At 45.3% G+C, this 13,262-nt stretch overlaps 1 protein-coding gene across 9 annotated transcripts in view; it reads right to left on the bottom strand.

The window, feature by feature from the left end:
- Positions 1 to 13,262, bottom strand: part of LOC5666833 (homeotic protein female sterile) — a 180,269-nt gene that overhangs the window by 58,333 nt on the left and 108,674 nt on the right. The gene's annotated exons all lie outside the window — the stretch shown is intronic.

Genomic DNA, 13,262 nt, shown 5'->3' with positions numbered 1-13,262 from the left:
CAATTCAATGAACATAACCGGGATTTTAATTTCTAATTTTATGTTCCGGCTTTTTGTTATTTTTTATAATTATGACTTTTTTTTCTTAATTTTTGTTTTTGTTTTAAATATTTTCTTCAAATACAAAAAGAAGAAAAAAAGTTCTCATAAAAATCAGGATTTGAACACCCTCTTTTTCGCTTCGGAACCAAAAGCGTTGCCAATGCACTATTTAGCACTAAGATTTGTGAGGAAGCAAAATCGATGTATAAACAAATTAGGATGGCGGTAATCCCGATCTGTTATTCTCGTGCAATTCAAAATTTGAAAGATTTCAAAGATATCAAACCCGTTGGAGCCGTGAAAGTTTCGGTTGAATTTTTTATTCGCCTTCTAAGCCGAACAAGGCCTTAAAATGCCTTCAAAGCCGTTTAACGCTGTTACGGCGCCTTCTTCTCCAATTGTTTTCGCACGATGCCTTAAATCTCTGTGAAAAACACGCCACCGAGTTGCGTCCTAAGTAGGTATTCGTAAGCGCCATATATTCAGCCTCTGTTGTGGATAATGCAACAGAATAGGTTGCCCGTTTATAGCTCCAGGTTGAACAGATCCATCACAGAAGTGGAACACAAATCCTGCAATGGAATGACGCGATATCAACAGCGTTTCCCCAGTCAGCGTCGCCAAACGGTTGTTTGTTAGCTTTCCACTTCCTGAATAAGTACCGTTGCTGTATTCGGTACTGTTCCTCTGCTTCCACCTCTCCCACACTGTTGGAATTCGTAGGCAGAATCTACGAAACCAAACAAAAATAATAGAGTCCGGTATATTCTGGGTAAACACGATTCACTCACTTACACTATTGTGTACTTCGATGGCGTTCCTGGGCCCATCACCAGAAAAAGTTTAGGGTAACACACAACTATGCTCGATGAAAACGAAGGGAACACCGGAATAATGTTTTATTATAAACTATTTCTAAATTAAGGCGATGATTACTTTAACAACCTAACAAGTGCAATAAGCGACGAACCCGGATTGCAATCTGCTCGATCGATTCAACCTTTCGCACCGGTTTTTTTTTTGCACTCGAAGGATCGGATTCACACACACAAACACACACTAACACATTTTGCCTTTCTGGTGCGCACGTGGTAACCCCGGCAAAAAGCAAACGCACACTCACGCTTGTGCTGTGCGTTTCAATGTTGGCCACCGTTTGAGCCGGTTCGTGCCGTGGCAAACTTCTTTTATAAAAGTCTTTTTGCTGCAACGACGGCAAGAGAGAGAGACATAGTGAGAGAGGGCGAATAACGAGCCCATTAAAATCCTTCCATCCTTGCGGGTACAGACAACAACAACACAGTAGCGTCTGCATATGTCAAAAACAAAAACTGCAATCCCGAGTGGGTCATATATTAAAAAAAAATAAGAAAAACAAAACAATAAAAGGACCACACCAAGGAGGAGACCCATAGGCACCAAAAAGGTGCACCACACAACGGACAAGGATTTACTGCCCTACCACAACACACAAGGGGGAAGGGGGAGACTAGCAAACAAGTCACACACACACACACACACACACACACACACACACGAGCGCACATGTATTTATTTATGAAGTAATTACGGTGTCGATGCCAACGCTAATTTAAATTTGAAAATTATCATAAAGTTCGCCCCGCGCTAAATGAGCTTTTCGTCTCGCGGGGCGCGAAGGCCACACCGCTACAACGGGTCTGACGCATTGTTCTGCCCGTGTTTGCTTTGCCTCAGAACAAGCTCGGCCAGTTGCATCACGGCCGGGCAACAACAGAGAGCACACAACAACACAGCGCAGCCGGACAACAGCCACCAGCCGCCGCGGGCCAGCCAGCCGCGCGCGTAGACGCGGTAACACGGCAAAAAAAAGCAAAAGTCGCAATGTGTTACACCGGGAGGGTTTATTTTTACTATCCTCCTCCCCCGCCTCCCTTTCTCCCCCAGCGTTCCCCCCTCCCCCCCCCTTTCCCCGGTGCGCGTGATGATCGTAAAAGTCCGAGCGGGCTCGGAGAGAACGGAGAACGATCGTTTCGATTTTTGCTTTTAGTGGCCGTAAATTTTTGTACCAACAAATGGATGATGGGGGGGGGGGGGGAGAGGCAAGAAGGGAAGTATAAGCAGATGAGTTGAGGTATCTCGCAGCAGCAGCATCTCTGCCGCGGGAGGGAGTAGCAGTAGAAAATGAAGCATAGCGGTGCGAGAGATGTGTCTCGTAAAATTGTTAAATAATTTAATATTCAGCATGAAGAAAAAAAAACCCCACACACACACACACACACGCGTAGAGGTGCATCACTTAAACGCTTTCCAAACGCTGTTGCTGCTGCCAGCCAGTAACACACATTTCATCTCCGTGGCTCGAGTGTTTTATGACGGGGCAAAGATGCTCGGGACACGCTTCTTCCAGACCGAACCGAGTTCCCCCATCATACTCATCACACATCACACACACACACGCTGCATCATCAATTTGCAAAAAAAAAAAAAAACAAAAAACATTATTCTCGCTTTGGGGCTTTAAGAAAATGTGCATCAGCAACAGCAGTAGAAAATCATTTAACGAACACCCCGCAGAGCAAAAGCAGGAAGGGAGCCTGACCACCTGAGCGGGAGAGAGCGCGTAGGCGACGAACCTCCGCGCGAGGCTTTTGGGATGTGTGGATGTGTGTGTTGTTGGCGTTGTTGTTATTGAGTGTGCAAAAAGGCCGTGCCCCACAGCTTACACGCGGTCGGGCAAGGGCCGCGCGAACGCGAGCTAATCATCATTTCGGAAGCCGTTGCACATAAGGGCGCTGGGTGGATATGGTTGATTGGATTGGGTGGTGCTGCTGCTTTCCGCGAAAGCTTTCGGTGGGGGGATGGGATGGTGACCCACCAGTCGTTTCTACCAGGAATTGCGAGCAGCAGCAGCAGCAGCAACGGCACACAAAATTGCATTTTTCACGCGTTGCACATAATTTTAAATTGCTTGCCACATTTAAATTGCTTACCCGTTAGGGTTGCCACTGCGCAACAAAAACATTTCGTTCCTTCTGTTTCGGTAAGGACCACCACCACAACAAAATTGAATAGCTTCATTCGGGATGTTATATGCCTTTTAGATAATTTGTGTGACGCGCGATAAATATAAAAAAGGGGGGAGAAATAGGTAGCGCACTGCCTTTTCAGCGCGTTTGCGGAAGGAATGTGTTTGCGCTTTGACCTGTGGGGCTCGGTAAAGAATGGAGAGAATAGTTTTATATGCGTGCGCACACAGGCAGCTTTTCTGCAGTTTCACACGCTCCCCAGCAGCCCGGTTATAGTAACTTCCCTTTGAAATGGGGGGGTTCGTCGCTTGAAACCTTGCGCTTCTTTCGAAGCAATTTTAGCAAGTGCAACAAATTAAGGGGTTGTTTTTTTTTCGACGATGCATCCCATTCTCGTTTGTCCAATAATGGTTTTTTTTTGGTTTTCATCGATCATCTCGCAGAAGCGCTTATCTACGCAGCAACAAAAAAGCATTGGATTAATTCTTGAGAGAGAGAGAGAGAGAGAGAGAGAGAGAGAGAAAAAAAACTCCTCAAAACTCATGCAGCAGGAAAAAGGGGTACAAATGGATATTAATTTCCACCACCTGTACACCTGAAGGGAGCGGGAAAGTGTTGCATTTCATCTTGCAACAACAACAACAACAACAACAACAAAAGGACGAAAAGAAAAAAAAAGAAGCTACACACGCCATCATTACCGCGGTGGCGCGGTGGCGCGCACACAACATGACGTCGCGCATATATTGAAAGGACAGCGCGCGATTAAAAGGCGGCATAAGGGGCGCATTTCCCACCGGGCGGGCTTTTACAATCCCGGTGATGGCGGCGGGAGACGTGGAGGGCAGGTGGAGAGGAAAAGCATAAATCAGTCCTGAGCGTCGAATGCATTTAGGGGTGAGGGAAAGATTCCACCAGATGATGATGATAATTACGATCGCCCTTTTTTCAACTCATCATGGTAGATAATTTTCAATCGCAGCTACACCATACACACACACACACACACTACTGCCCCCGCTGCAGGACGAATGCGCGGAACCGCAGTCAACCTGTGTGGGAACACGGGGTGGAAAAATCGAAATAAGCAGGACAGAAAGCAAGAAAGAAGAAAAAAAAAAAACAAGCGCCAAGATTGTAAGCGACGAACCTCAGCCACCGTCGGGGGGACGCCGACTACCGGTGTTGAAGGCAGCGCCGGGCCAGGGGTTTATAAAAGCAGCTACTTTCACAGGGATCAGGGCGAGGCGGAACTCTCTCTCTCTAACCACAAAGAGCCTTCATTGTTGACCTCCCCACTAGCTGTTGGCTGCAGTGGTGCCGCTTTGTGATGTTTTGCGCCGTGTGTGTGTCTGTGGTTGTTATAGTGCCAATCTCGTGCGCGGATTAGCATAGAACTGCACAGCATCGTATGCACGGGGCAGCAGCAGTAGCAGGTAGCTGTGCAACAGTGCAAGGCAGCACACAAAAGCAAGACATCCAGCTGGCTACATCCTTTGACAGGTTCCCCCCCTCTCCCATGAATGGATCGCGGATCAAATGTGGCCGCGACCTCACCAAACAACAGCCGCTGCGGGAGGAACGCGTGGAGACACGGAGGGAAATAATAAATGTAATCACATGTATCTTCATCGCGGGGCGCGCAACCGGGACCGCGGCGCAGCCAATGTAGCATAGTTTTTCGCACAACGGCCACTTTTCAAAAAGAAAAAAAGAAAAGGGAACTTTAAAGAAAAAAGAAGCGCTTGGAGTGAAGTTGCACCTCAAATCAGGTGTCCGCGGGTGTGGTGTGAGTTGTCGAATCCTCACGTCCGCTTACGGCGGTTCCTTCTTATTTGCTTTCTTGCTTACAATTCTACGATACAGAATGGCTTTGGACGAGGGCGAGCTGTTTTTTTTTTTATAAGCCAGCGATGTCGAACTCATTCGACATCATTCTTAGTTTAGCAGCTCCTTTCGTTTGATATTGGGATGAAAAAAAATATGTAAAATAAATTTAATACAATTTCAGAATCGTATTAGTGCTGGTCATTTGTAGCAGATTATTTCCCATTGGTCATAGGATTTAATTTTTATTTTTATATTTTTGTGCCAATTAACAAGATTTAATAAAACAAGATTTGCTCATGGCAGAATAGTAAATTTTATGTTGATATTGGTATCTCTTTGATTATCAATATTTTTGATCATGCAGGTGCGTTAGAAACAATGAATTATTACTTTTGATGCTGTCTAACGTCCATTAAGTACTGCGGGTCGGTTTGTCCAGTATGCTTAGACAAATCTTCATTCGACAGTCGGTGGGAGTGCACTTCAAGTCCTTAGTAATCGTTAATCCCTTTCTGCCTAGCTTCATAGAAATCCCCATTGATTATGGCGTCCTAAAATCAGAGCCATAAGCCCATCAGTAGTAGACTACTGGTCTAGTCTAGTGACCTTGGCGCTGCATCTTGGAAAGTTTGAAATCGGCGGCGGCGGCTGACCGAAGCTTTTTTCGAAGGTCATCGAGGGAGTGGTCGTACCGGATCTCAAATGTAAGTCGTTTTTTTTTACCGTGATTTGATGCGAAAATTGCTGAAATACTTTCACAACACATTTATCTATCAATTACAAAAGTTTTCACGTTAAATTTATGTAAAAAAACATAGAAAAATAACATATTTTCGGAAGCGGCTCCGAATTGTTTGACAAAATGCTTCGGTCAGCCGCCGCCAGATGCGCTAGTGAAAATCGAATTCACACTGGCGAGTACGGCCAATGTCCCTTCGGCCTTAACACGTGTTTGTACTAGTGATGTGTTAAGTTAGCAAAAACTAGCAGTCGACTCCGATCCAACATCGAGAATTTCAGCATTATCCGGAGTCGTTCGAAATCGTCTGGAGCTGTCCGGAATCACCCAAAGTAATCCAGAGTAGTCGCCCAGAGTCGTCCGGAGTTGGAGTTCGTCGACTCCGAATGATCCCGGACAGTTCCGGATGACTTCGGGCGACTTCGGACGACTCCTACTTCGGACGACTTCGACTCCAGCAAACTCTAGCAGACGCCGGACGACTCCGTCTCTAGATGACTCCTACTCTGGACGACTCCGACGCAGTCCGATCGGGGGGTCGTGGTGCGATCCAGAGAGAACACCATCAGTAGTTGGTACTGACAGCTATGATTTTTAAACGTTTTGCAGAAGTTTAATGTTCTACGCTGCAATCATGCCGAAAGAGTGGTCCGCGACCTGATCTTCTTATTTTTTGGCACTACAACCGAGGTCGGTCAAGGGCTGCCTGTACCACTTATGTTGTAAATTTTTCCAAATCTTTTTGTTTGAGGTTGTTGAAATTCTCTTCCAACCAGAAACAGATACAGAAATGCAAAATAAAGCTCAAGCGGTCGCGGACCACACCAAAACGCATCGCACAGGCCCCGTCAGTTTGACATCTCTGTTTTATGCTCATCTGCACACAGTTTCATTTTTATTTTATTTTTTTGCCAATCCCCAAAACGAAATACGAAAAAGTGAGAGCTAGCAGTCGGGCTCGTTGTAGCGTACGCTTACCAATAAGCGTACCGAAATCGCGCATTCAGCTGGAGAGAATCGAAAATATTCATTCATGCGCCCGCGCCTTTGCTGACCACACACACATACACACACACACACACCAGACCAGCAAGGTCAGGGATCTCTGCAGACGGTATAAAATGCATTCGAAGGGAACACTTCCCCCCCCCTCGCACTAATGGAGGATCAATGCATCAGCGTTAGCGAATCCAATTCATTCAACGCCATGTTCAATCTCTGCTTCGGTTGGAGGATTTTCTTTTCTTTTTTTTATTGTTGTTATTTTACCATCGCAACGTAATTGAAAAGAGAGACTCCTCACTTTCCCACGTCAATCTTTACACATGCCCTTCCTTTCGATTTGTTACGCTTTCCCACCCTTCGTCTCACCCTGCACCACACACACACACGCACGCACCCCCAGAAAGGACGTAAGAAGTAATCCAATCGGGACAAAGATATAAAGGAAAGAACAAAAACAAAAACAAAAAGGTTCGTCGCTTACGGCTTTGCAGTTCTTTTGTTAAATGTTGCAAATTTCAAAGCGACCGTTCAGCGATGATTGGAGTAAAAGTAATTCCGGGGGCAGTGTTTCCGTGGGAATGGACCCCCCCCCCCTCCCTCCCCCTACTTCAGGTGGAGAGGGTAAAACGGGGTGCAGGTAGGCAGCAAAGGCGAGAGGGTGACACATTTCCGTTTGAAAAATAAATACAGCACAAAAAAAAAACCAATTTAACCACCACCGCCGCTTTGTAGCGTTTCACGAAAAATTAAGCAAAATAAAAACACTTTCCCACCTAAACCGTCCCTCTGCCTGCGCAGAAAGGTGCATTCGTCATCCGATTTGATTTGCGCGCCAAAAAGGGAGCAGAATATAAAAAGCATTAGCACCCCGAAAGCGCCAACAACAACAACAAAAAAATTACAGGCGGGCCTCCACCCAGACACCTAAATTACACAACTCACTGCCCGTCTCAATGGACCGCAGGACGAAATGAAAATTAAACCAACAAGACAGCGTAGCCAGTAGCAGTGCACCAGCAACAAAAAAAGAGCTTTAAAGAAAACACAACTTCAAACGTCAAAAAAAAAAAAGCCGCGTTATTGATGCACATTACTCAACCACGGGCGCGCACACACAACACAAATGTACATAATTCCGCCCTAACCCTAAATATCCCGGCGTCCATTAATTTAGTTGTTCTGTAAGTGTGTTTTATTTCGTGTTTTCACTGCACTGCGCAGGATATTGCGCGTGTTGCCAGCCAGAGTGGAAAAGAAGAAAAAAGAAAGCAAAACAAAAAAATAATAACTATCAACTAATAAGAACGGTGTGGGAAAGGTGCAGCCAGCCAGCGCCGAAAAGGGAAACAAAACACAGCCTTTAATGCATTTGTCGAGGGGTTCCTCTCGGTGTTGAGCGAAATCGATTTTTCTTTTCCACAAGAGACCGCGCGCGCAGCAGAGAAAAATCGCATGATTCATCAATCCCCGCGCGTGACGAAAACGAGACGAAGGAGCGCCTGTACGGGCCTCCACACAAACACACACAAACACACACACCATTGCGTTGTTTTGTTTTGTGGAACGGATTTGATGAATGACGAATGCACACACATCACACATAAAAAAGCCACAACGAGAGAACAGCAAATCAACACACAGAAAAAAGGGAATCTCACAAAGTGGCGCACAGCAAGAGATTGCAGTAATGAAAGGTTGATGCGCTCGCTGCTCCTGCGCTTTTCTCGCCCGTATCGATCCGGGTATCCCCCTCCGCGATACACACGCACACACACACACACACACACAAAGGCAACGCACATGCATGCCATCCCCTTTTGCCTGCGTGGTGCCCTTGTAAGGCGAACGAATTGACAAGGCACGGAGTGCACAAAGTGGCAACAAAAGCGCGGCAGCAACAAAATGAAGATGCTAAGATGCGCCGCCGCACACACCCGGGAAGGGGATGGAGGGGGGGGGGGGGGCAAGGGACACCATTTCTAAATGAGGTGGCAACGAGTGGGACACAGCAACGGTTTGCCAGCGCACACTGGGAAAGGGAACAGCCAAGCAGCCAAGGTGTTGCAGTTAATGTACACCAAATTGATAATAAATGTCTATAATTATTCCATTTCTTTGCATCACCCGGCGGGGGAAGGGGGAGGCTTGTATTAAAAGGGGATGATGTAAAAAAAAATATATATATGGAGGCTCCCACAACCTCCTCACACCATACACTATCGTCGTATCCATACATTGGGACTTTCAAAAAGTTCGTGTGCTTTATAATTTATTTATCTTTGATGGAATGAAAAAACAAAATTTTTTGGTTTGAACAGCCATTTTGAAGCTTCATCTTTGGACTTTCCCTTCCACTACTAGTGACCATAATAACTTTTGCCAAAAAAGGGTTTTTTTTTGCGGAAAGCTCTGCTTCACTAAGTATGGAAAATATGAAGAATCGTTCTGTAGGGCCCTATTGGACAGAAGTATAGTTGCAAGTAATTTTCCATCGCTTAAAAACAAGCTGTACTATCCGAAAGGTGGAAATATGGGAATTAGTCAACAAGCGACGAACCCAGTAATTTCACTTTTGAGGAAATGATCCTACGGCATCCTTAAAAAAATTCTAAAATACACTGAAATTGGGAGTTTTATCTACTCCGGTGTATATCCCAGACACTGATCCTTTGGATTAATGTCTGTTTCAGTCGATGGAACATGATCAGGCTGACCAGCACGTCTCTATTTACAATAAGATAAAAACCAATCTAGTCCGTTGCATGGATATTGTTCATACAGCCAACCTGATGAAAAGGCAGAAAATACGTTTAAAATTGAATGTATTACCACAAATTGTCACAGCAAAGCTTCCATTTTCGCAACAACAAAAAAGCGCAAGCAACTTTTTTACACTCCTGACAGTATAAGAGGGGACCCTCCTGTGTTGCGCTGCGCGTTGCACCGCTGCTGCAATCTTCACCGAAAGCGGGGTGCACCTGTGCAGAAGGATACACGCGCTGCTGCTGTTCTCGAATTCGCCAGTCGTAGTGTGTGATCGGAGTGGGAAGTGGGGAAGAACAGCAGAAAAAAAATCGCACCGAACAAAGCACATGGTAAGAGACTGGAAGGAATATTGGCTGCACAACACAAAAAAAGAGAAAATGATCGTTCCAACAGCAGCTTTGTGGCTGTAAGCACAGCGTTACACACACACACACACGCCAGACACCATCAGGTGACAAATCGGATTCCCTCCAAATTACCTCGCTGGAGGAAAGGAATGAAGATGAAGCACCAGTACGAGCAGCGGAACAAAACATGAAATAAGGAGGCAGTGCACCCCTACCTCTGTGTGTGTGTGTATGTGCCGCCGTAGTGTTTAATGAAATGGTAATTTGTATAACAAAGTTGTTATTAACATAAATTGAACGGGTTCGTCGCTTGGCGTCGGCATTTATCTTGTTCTGCCCCGTGCAGCCCCCGTCGTGTGCGTCTCGTCCCCCGTCGGTGGTGGGAGGGGGGTTTTTTTGTGTCGCTTCTTTTCTCACTTCTTTCCGATAAGTTCAAACCCCGCATCGGTGTGAAGTGCCGCTTCGTTTGATCGTGGTGATATGTTTTTTTTTTTTTTTTTGCTTTCTTGGTTTAATGTGCATCCGAATTCATCCTTCGAGCCCGGAGACCGAAAAGCGGAACTAAATTTAATTCTCCTTCGGGACACATCCGGGGGCAAGGCGATAATTGAAAACATACGGCATTACAATACCACCGGAATCACGGCCGATTGGCGAAAAGCGACGAACCCGCTTAAAATATTTTTTTTCTTTCCTTCTCAATACTCGTGCACGGTTTTAAATCAAGATTGTATTGTTTGGTGGTGAAGAAAAAGCTGCCTTAAACAAGCATACTGCCTTATTATTTACATACATCCTTTCCAAACCGGGCACACGAGCTCGTTTGCCGTACGAAACGATCAGTTTCCATCCCATCGAACGACTTGTTTTCTCCAGCTTCACCGCTTTATTGAAGCTTTGCGCGCGCGCGCGCGGGTGATTTGTTGCACTGTGCAGCACGCGAAAGGGATGGGAAAGGAAGGACGAGGAGGATAAGTTGGTGTATATGGTTTATCTATATTAGCTTAATTAATAAAAAATCGCTCGTTAAACAACAGTTACACCTCATTGCGTCCTCGGCGGATGCTTAATGGCAAGCCAAGGCAGGGAATAAAAAGATGAGGCAAAACCAAAAAAAAAAAAACCGGGCGTGGGATTTTATTTAATCTTTAATTAAATTGCTGCCAGATTTTATTGCCCGAGACGGTCGCGGCGAATTACTCGCCCCACAGTAGGACCAGTACCAGGGCAGCCCCGTGGATGCATCACATCCCTCCACTTGCGGGGGAGATGATTGCAGCACACACACACACACACACACACACCAGTGCATTGGTGGTAACGGGATTCACCACCCGTGTACCGCTCCTTCGCTGCCATTACGCTTTGCTTATAATTACACCGAAACCGATCCGATGGTAGCATTATCGATACTTCAACGATTCGATTAAGAGCGATCTCTCTGTCTCACGCTCTCTTCCTTTCATTCCGATTCGTTTCGTCGCTGCATCGCAAACGCAAACCTGCAAGGGCCGAAGGTGAATTAATCCCCGGCTTAACGAGCCAATGTGAGTGGGATTTCCCCCCCAAGCTTCGATCGCTCTGTCCCTTCCCCTTTTGGTGCATCCCCTTCACTTGGTGTCGTTAAAAAAAGTGAACAGAAAGGAAGAGGCATACACCAAGGGAGAAGAGGAGGGCAAGCGCACACACGGGTCTCCGCAAGAGAAGCATACGCACCAGCTGCATCGAGACGAGAAGCGTAATAATATGCGCCCGGGTCGTTTTGCTCCAGCAGCAAAGCCACCTGTGCAGCAGCAGCCGCCCGCTGCGAATAATGTCGTATCGTAAAACTCTTGGCGACACTTTTGCAGCATCGCCGTGCCCGGAAAGAGTTTGGGCGCACCGGTGGCGTGTGGCTCGTGCGCCTCCTCCCTCCTGCACTTTGCTGCGCTCTAATTTATGTAGCCACTTTAGCACGGCCATTTAGCAAACTATCAGGCTTATCATTATTGTCACAACACACACACACACGTGCGCGGGGTGATGGAGGGGGTGGGGGGGAGACACTCGTTTACGATCGAGGCGCTGGGTCTCGTGTCCCGTTTTGCCTTTGCCATTTGCATGGGCAGACACTGTTGGCTGGGCGCATCGTGTTACAGAGCGAGGCGCTGGGATAATAATAATTATCGCCGCTGTTATATTTTACCCAGCTTCCACACAAACACACACACACACACACACACACACACACACACATGGTTTAAGCCTTTTCTTTGCTTTGTGTGTTACGGGCAATTTGAATTATTTGATTAAATTAAATGAATCCAATCACACTAAAGCGGGGGGAGAAAACAGTAACATGACGGCTCCATCCAGTGCATCGGGCCTTCGCTTGGGTATAGTTCGTTGAAACGTCCGCGCTGGGTTATCTCAGTTTTATTTCTTGCACTTGCACAACAAGGACGCCCAAAGAAAAATCTTCCGTTTTTCATTTGAATGTCTTGTGTGGCACAGTTAAACTATAACAAAACTCTTTTTAGACTGAAAGGAGCCATCGGCAGCACTCTGTTAAACAGCCGTTGCCACCTAATTTTGGCTCTAAGGCATCAATGTTTGACAGTGCGCATCAATGTTTGACTCTAACAGCACTTATGTTTGTCTTGAAGTCATCAATTTTTAACTATTATTAGGAATTATGATAATTTTACAAGGGATTTGAGCAGATTTTTGACAATTGGAATTTTCACAATCACATAAACATTATAAAACCAAATGCCTCGCGGGCCAAATGCCACTGAAAACAGTAGCACGGGCCGCAACCTAGTTTTTACATGATATTATTTGATAGAAAAATCAGAAAATATTTTCAATTGGTCAGAGGTCTCCTGATCGCAACTAACAAGATTCAATACGCAAAAATAATGAGCAAAAACTGGCCATGACTAACGCGTTTGTTCCAATAGAGAGAGCAGTAAATTCCAACAGTAAATTCCTATTGGCTGAGTGAATTTGTTACTTCGGGCCAGTCTTTTTCTTATAGAAATTTGCTTAATTGGTCACAAAGTGCCTTGATTGATGGCCTAACAAAAAAAAGTAATGCTCTTAAACTTCATACATATGAGTGAGACATTCACAATTTTGAATAAGGTTGATACTAAAGCGTGAGCTGTTTCTGTTAAGAATTGTTCATCAAATATTTGTTGCTAACAAATTTACAGCGCAATTAGGAGCAAAGAACAGCGAAGAGAAAGAATGCGATGGCGCTTACTGACTTGTAAAACGTGGATGCGTGGACAGTTGCCAAATATAATCTTTTTTTTATGATTAACATCTCGTTTGTACTATTTACTTTTTAACTTGAACAATAATATACATTGATTTTTTAATCATTTTGATAATATTGTGCGGAATAAAAAGCTCAGTTTCATCATAATAACTGATGTTTGATTTTCTTTCTACGATTACAACAGTTTTTGCATTTATTTTTTTATCTTTTTTATACATGCATGCATAGAGAGAAGGGAGGAAAATAACTGACATGATCTG

This window comes from Anopheles gambiae, chromosome X (assembly GCF_943734735.2).
Source record: "Anopheles gambiae chromosome X, idAnoGambNW_F1_1, whole genome shotgun sequence".
Classification (NCBI taxonomy): domain Eukaryota; kingdom Metazoa; phylum Arthropoda; class Insecta; order Diptera; family Culicidae; genus Anopheles; species Anopheles gambiae.
The sequence above is the reverse complement of the archived record's forward strand: the minus strand, read 5'-3'. Positions and strand labels throughout refer to the sequence as shown.